This window comes from Adiantum capillus-veneris, chromosome 22 (assembly GCF_014529385.1).
Source record: "Adiantum capillus-veneris isolate H3 chromosome 22, ASM1452938v2, whole genome shotgun sequence".
Taxonomy (NCBI): domain Eukaryota; kingdom Viridiplantae; phylum Streptophyta; class Polypodiopsida; order Polypodiales; family Pteridaceae; genus Adiantum; species Adiantum capillus-veneris.
The window spans coordinates 31,908,788-31,915,775 of NC_140952.1; the positions used below are offsets into that span (position 1 = coordinate 31,908,788).

The 6,988-nt window shown below is 43.0% G+C and overlaps 1 pseudogene; it reads right to left on the minus strand.

Moving 5' to 3' along the window:
* Positions 1 to 1,842: 1,842 nt before the first annotated feature.
* On the minus strand, positions 1,843 to 2,505 carry LOC147429122 (uncharacterized; annotated as a pseudogene).
* Between the last annotated feature and the right edge of the window lie 4,483 nt (positions 2,506 to 6,988).

Sequence of the window (6,988 nt, forward strand, 5' to 3'; positions counted from 1 at the left end):
TGGATACATTTTTAAAACCTTAGTTGAAACAAAAAACAGGATCACTTTGAAAATAAGAATAATTACTAAATCCACAACCTGCTACACCTAGACCTGCTGCGTTTTGAACCGTCAAGCTGCTATGGCAAAATAAGGCAGCCCTTATCTGCAAGGCCATCTCGCGATGAGCAGGATTACCTCCGCCATCATTAGTAAGTGGATCTTGGGAGTTGGGATGCGGATCTCGTTGGTCATGAGGCTCCATCTTGCCTCTTGGATTTGCACAAAGTTGTGTAGGAAACAACAGGCTCCTTTCACAGTGGGTGCAAAATCAAGATCGACACTGAGATCTCGCAAAATCCGTCACCCATTCTTCAAGAGGTCAAAGGCATTTTCCACTTCCACTCTCCCCTTTGAAATTTTCCTGTCAAAATCTCGCTTTTCACGTAAAAATTGCCCTGCCTTGATTCGATATGGTTTTACCAAGAATGTTCTCGCTTTGTAGGTTGAGTCTGCAATCAAATAAGGTCGTACTATCTATCCTTGAATCTGCAATAGTGACCGATCCAGTGCTTCTCATTGTTTGAGCTGACCAAACAAGTCGCATTCTTTGAAGTGAGAAGAATCATGCACCCCTCCTGCAACCCTGCAAACTGCACTCCAAAAAATTTTGTTGGATTCAACAATACCGTGTAGGAGGATGCTCAGAAAACCATGCATCTTGATGTATTGTGCTGGATATAACTCTCGTGCTGGCTTTCTTTGTAGACGGATGTGAGTCCCATCAAGTGCCCCAGCAATATGCGGCAAACCAGAGATAGCCTCAAATCCTACCATTTTCTGCTCAAGACAGTCTCCACGCGACACTCTAATGCCGACCATGTGGAAGAACTCAGTACTACTCAATATGCGACAAATGATCACCACATATTTTTGAATGGTGCTCTCACCCATTCCAAACAGATTCTCCATGCTTTGTGAGGAGTGTTCATGCGCAAGCCGCCAAAGTATGCAAGAAAGCGCAGCCTTTAGAGAAATAAGCTCTCTGACAAACCTGACTCCCCTTGTGGGAAGTAGTGGACAAATCATGTTTAGTAGCACAAGAAAGGATCTGCGAGACATGCGATATGAAAAACAATATAGATGTTGATTTGCTAGGCAAGCCGAAGACCAAAGCACATTGTGCACACTGCAAAAGAACGTGTGTTGGCGAGGAAAACACCACCATACTCTTGGTGCAAAACGTCATGCATAAGTAAACACAACCATGCATAAGTAAACATAAGTATGAAGAAGTTGTTATCTTCCAATTCCTCCAAGCGTTGACTATGTGATGCACCAACAAGGCCAAGTGTATTGTCACTCAATAATGTCATCATCCCAAAGAGATGCACACACTCTTCCATCCTATGATTTAAAATGAACATACTGATTTGGAATCACAAAATAACAAAAGCAAATAAACATCCAAACTACGAAGTAAGTTAAGACATACCTGAATACAAGTAAGGATGCACACGTGACGACCCAATGGAATGCTAGTGCAACAACTCACCTAGACAAAAATAAACATGTCTGTATATTAATTACTCTGCAATGAAATGTGGTAGTGCTCAAAGCAAATGTAGATTTTACTAGGTGATGTGTAATAAAATTACTGCTCTAGATTCTTAAAAATAAGCTTTGCAATCTCCACGAACCTCTGGTGACGCTTCGTCTCTTCCTCCTCTTTGATCTTTTTGAGTCACTCCTCATGTAGCATTCTGGCAATCTCAAACTCTCGCAAGGTGTTTGTCTTCTTGTATTTTGCACGCTTGTAGGCCTCACACATCTGTTTCATCCCATCTCCCATTGTCTTGGCCACTATGCCCAAGCTAGATTTTTTTGTTGCTTGACTTTCTTGCCAAATACGCCGTCCAAATCCACAGAATCTGGTTGTGGATTTTGACCCGAGGTACCATTGTTCTCAACACCATTGAGGTCTATGGGTGTATTTGATGTGGAGGATGCAGGCATGTGGCTCTTGCTGTCAAGTGCATCAGCTATGCTTGAGCACTTTGGAGTCTTCCCCAACAAAGCATCGCACTAGTCAAAAAATGGCCAGGTGGTGGGGATACTGCCAGTAGAATTTTGTTTTGAAAGCTCTTTTTTGTGGAGCTTCTTTAGTGTGTCAATACGGTTTCTTGCATGCTCAGGATTGAAGTTACATGAGATCTCTCGATTTAGAGCAAAGACCAAATCTTCCCAATATTTAGGGCAAAAAGTAACCTTCTTGATGTGTGACCACTGCTCCTCATAGACTCGCAGGAGAGTATGCGTGCTTTTGTCATCCCATATAATTGACCTTGCCCTTGCACGCTTGATCCCTTTTGTGCTTATGTCTGCTTCTTGTGGTGTCTGCAATGGTGGTTGAGTCCTTGCATTTGTGACCTCTGGCTGCTCACTTGGAGCCTGTGCTTGCGAGGATTTATCTACCTTGGATCGTTTTTTCCCAGTTGCAGGAGGCGTAACCATAGCCTCCTTCATCGAAGCAATGTAGCAAACCTGCTCAAAAGGTGTGGCGTCCTGGGAAAGAGGAACGTATTCCTCACACTCATCTCCCACTGGTGCCGACTGCAAGTGCATTGCCCAAGAGGGCCTAGAAGGCACACCAGCCCCCCATCGCCTAGCTCTCTGCATGCCAGTCGTGACTAGAGGTGGAGAAGACATACTGGAGAATATGATGTTTGATGACGACAAAAGAAAATTATCGATAAACATGCAATGACATTTGTAAAAAATCTAAATGCACACAATTTGCATGTTAAATATTCTTTTGTATCTTTTTAAAGAGCATCAATTATCATCACTTTTTGATTGATACATTTACATAAATTCTATGTAAAAAGGTGTGTGAACACAATTTGCTAGTCCAATTTATATACTTCCAATGTTTTAAATGTTTTTTAAGTTTTTAAGTCGGTGTGTGCTTTGGTTGAATTAGTATGTGCGCACGAAGAAAAATATAAGTTAAAAATTCAATATATGCTGAAATGTGTTGGGGTATAAAGCCCAATGTGGTCGCCCAGGTAAGTGGGCGGGCCGCCAGGTATTTACACATGTTCTTTTGTAAAAACCTAATAAGAACTCACTATGCTCTACACATTACAGTAGAGCGAGTTCACCATATTGTCATGCTCTTCTTCTCGCACTCTCTCTCGCGTCGCACTTCCGCTCGTACTCCTTCAACTGGTATCAGAGCTCAGATCGAGGCTCGGGGCAGCACTGCAGGAGGCTACAATCACCAACTCAGATTGGAGTGAAATTCGACAGGCGAAGACACGTCCCCAAATCCTGTGGGACAGCCCAAAGGGCTTGGTGTTGTCAGAAATTCATTCTGAGGTCATCTCGGCCACCGTTCGGCTTCGACAAAGGTCTGCGCAGGCCATTTTCGACTACGTGGTCTCGACGGGTGCAGATCCGACTCTGCAAATTTGGGGTTTTCAGCCTACGACTGCAGGTGCTAAGGATATAGACACTCCCAGAGTGTTGATTTGTGGTTGTCTACACATCGAAGGACGGCTCACAATTCTTGGAGGCGTATCACATACGACACGGGCGCATCTACACACAGACTGTAGGCGACATCCACTACTTCATCAGGTAGCTTTTGTTTGCTGCTTGATATTCCAGATTTCATCTTGACATTGCAGGTACTTCCACATGGGATGTATTGTCAGAGATGATGTATGTCTGTTGAGGGTTTGCTGGCTGTGAGTCACGCAGCAAACAAGTGCCGCAGCGGTTACAGCATATAGTGGGAAATTTGTGGATGTATGACTTTGTGGGAAGTCTATGTACTGTCAGATTTACTGCAGCCTTTGTTGAGGGTCGAGTGAGGTTTTATTGAGCTGGGGGATTCTCGAATGTTGAGATCCTTTCGGTGATACAGGTCTTGGAGCGATCCCTCGAGCACCCTTAGATAGGCAGCTAGGATGTATTGACTGTGAGTTAGACAGTTGGGATTGCATCTTTGCTTTACTGCCGTTGAGGCATTGTCGCAGTCTATGCTTACAGGACAGTGACAGGACAGTCATAGATAGTACAGGTGCAGGACAGGTTTACCCGCAGCTTACAGTGTCAGAGAGACAGTGTTTTTTGAGCTGTTTTTTGGTCTGTTTTTAGTACACCAGAGCCATTTTACAAAGGAGACTCTGCCAAAATTTCTGCAGAATCTGAAGCTTTCTTGGTTCATTTGACAGGTTGATATTGGTTCAGAGGTCAGTTTACAGGGGAAACTCTGCCGAATTTTTCCCAGAAAAGTAAACTACTGTGAAGCGTAGCTATGGCTGGATCATAGGACACTCCTCTTTACAATATCAAGAAGCTGGATGGAACCAATTTCCCATTGTGGAAGAAGCAGATTTGGCACGTGTTGGTACAAAAGAAGCAGATAAAACATATAAAGCAGATAAAACCAGAAGATATGGAGCGAAGATGAATGGAGCGAAATGGATGAATTGGCACTTTCTACCATTATGCTGACTTTTGCAGAAAGCGTTTACTTCAATGTAGCAGATGAGATGTCGGCTTATCAAGCATGGTTAAAGCTGAGTGATCTTTATGAGAAGCAGAGTGCAGCTTCACAGGTATACTGGCTTAAGAAGCTTGTTGACTTGAAGATGAAAGAAGGGACACCTATGTCCAATCATCTGAATGAATTCAACACAATCGATAGTCAGTTGTCAGCTCAAGGTGTCAAGTTTGATGAACCTGTTAGAGCTATGTTCCTCTTGATCACATTGCCGGAAAGTTGGGACACTTTTCGCACAACTTTGAGTAATTCTGCACCTCCAGATGGTTTGAACATAGCAGGTGTAGAAGGAAGTCTGCTTACTGAAGAAACCAATAGAAAGACAATGGACAAAGGCAAAGAAACAGCCTTAGTTGTCAGGGGAAGGACCAAAGAAAAGGACAAAGGTGGAAAGAGGAATCAGTCTCGTAGCAAGTCCCGCAGTGCTAAAGGCAAGAGTGACATAGAATGCTACCATTGTGGCAACAAGGGTCACATGAAAAGAGACTGCAGAGAATGGAAAGCAGAAAAAGGCAAAGAGAAAGCTGAAGACCATGGTGAGAAGAACAAGTCCTCAGTGAAGATTCAAGAAATAAATGTGACAAACACTGTTGCAGAGAATAACAGTCTAGTGTCAAGAGACATCTACTTCTTGAAGAATACAATGGACTCAGCTCTTCTTACAGCATCTGATGGAAATGCACTGAGTGACTGGATTATAGACTCAGGGGCATCACTTCATGTGTCTCCAAACAAGGAGTGGTTTACCTCTTATGTGAGCACTAAAGATCATGTTTGGCTAGGCAATGGGCAGACATGTGAGATCTTAGGTGTTGGAGATGTTCAATTGAAGTTTTAGAATGGCTCTTCTTTCACGCTGAAGAATGTGAGACATGTTCCCGCAATTACAAAGAGCTTGATCAGCACAGGTTTACTTGATGATGCTGGCTACGTCACCACTTTTGGACAGAACATGTGGAAGATATCCAAGGGTTCTATGATAGTAGCACATGGAGTAAAGTCTGGAGGACTTTACATGATTTATGTATCAAATGTCTCTAAAAATGTAATCAATGTAACCGAGCAGCCGAACGTTTCTTTGTGGCATAGCCGGTTAGGACATATGTCCAAGAAGGGAATGGAAATCTTGTCTCGTTCTGGTTATTTGCCTGGCTTTTCATTTAATGATTTTGAATTTTGTGAACATTGTCTGTATGGTAAGCAAACACAGCAGCCACATAAGCATAGAAGCAGTAGAAGAGATACACAATTGGCACTTGTTCATAGTGATTTGTGTGGACCTATGCCTAACCTATCTCTAGGGGGAGCTTCTTACTTTATGACATTTATAGATGATTACTCGAGGAAAGTATGGGTTTACTTTCTCAAGCACAAGGATGAAGTGTTTAGTGTTTTCAAAACGTTTGTGACACTTGTGGAGAATCAAAGTGGCAAGAAGCTTAAATGCTTACGCACTGACAATGGTGGAGAGTATGTTTCAAAGGCCTTTCAGGACTTTTGTGAGTCAAAAGGTATAAAACGTGAACTTACTGCTCCTTACAATCCTCCTCAAAATGGTGTTGCTGAGAGGATGAATAGGACCATACAAGAGAAGGTCAGAAGTATGTTGTCTAATGCACAGCTGCCAAATGGGTTTTGGGCTGAAGTTGTATCAACAGCTGTTCATCTTGTAAATAGATCTCCTAGCAAGGTTTTGCAAAAGGATTCAGTGCCAGAGATGGTATCGTCAGGCAAGGTGCCCTCATACAAGTATCTCAGAGTCTTTGGCTGTGAGGCATATACTCACGTTCCAAAGGAATTTAGGAACAAACTTGAGCCAAAGAGTAGAAAGTGCATCTTTCTAGGCTATGGTAATTCTGGTGAGATGGGGTACAGACTTTGGGATCCCGAATCCAGAAAGGTTGTCCGCAGCAATGATGTTCACTTTAATGAATCCAAATATCATTCTAAACCAAAGAGGGTTGAGGAGATTAGAAGAGTTGTCTTCCAAGAAGATGGACCTGCACGTGCAAGACAAAATGTCAGGGCTCAAGAGGAGCAAGGACAGGATAGAGTGGAACCACAGGTTGTGGCTGAGCCTGAGCCACCTATTGTTCGTAGATCTGGACGTGTCACGCGACCTCCTGATAGGTTTGTTCCATCTATAAACTATGTCATGTTGACTGATTGCAATGAGCCTTCATGTTACAAGGAAGCAATGAAAATGAAGGACTCTGGAAATTGGCAATTGGCCATGCAGTCAGAGATGACAGCTCTGCATAAAAACAAGACATGGAAGCTAGTTAAATTACCACGGGGCAAAAAGGCTCTACCCTGTAAATGGGTTTACAGGTATAAGATCACCGCTCATCATAGTCAGCCAAAGTACAAAGCAAGGCTTGTTGCCAAGGGCTTTAAGCAAGAACAAGGCATTGACTTTGATGAAGTCTTCTCTCC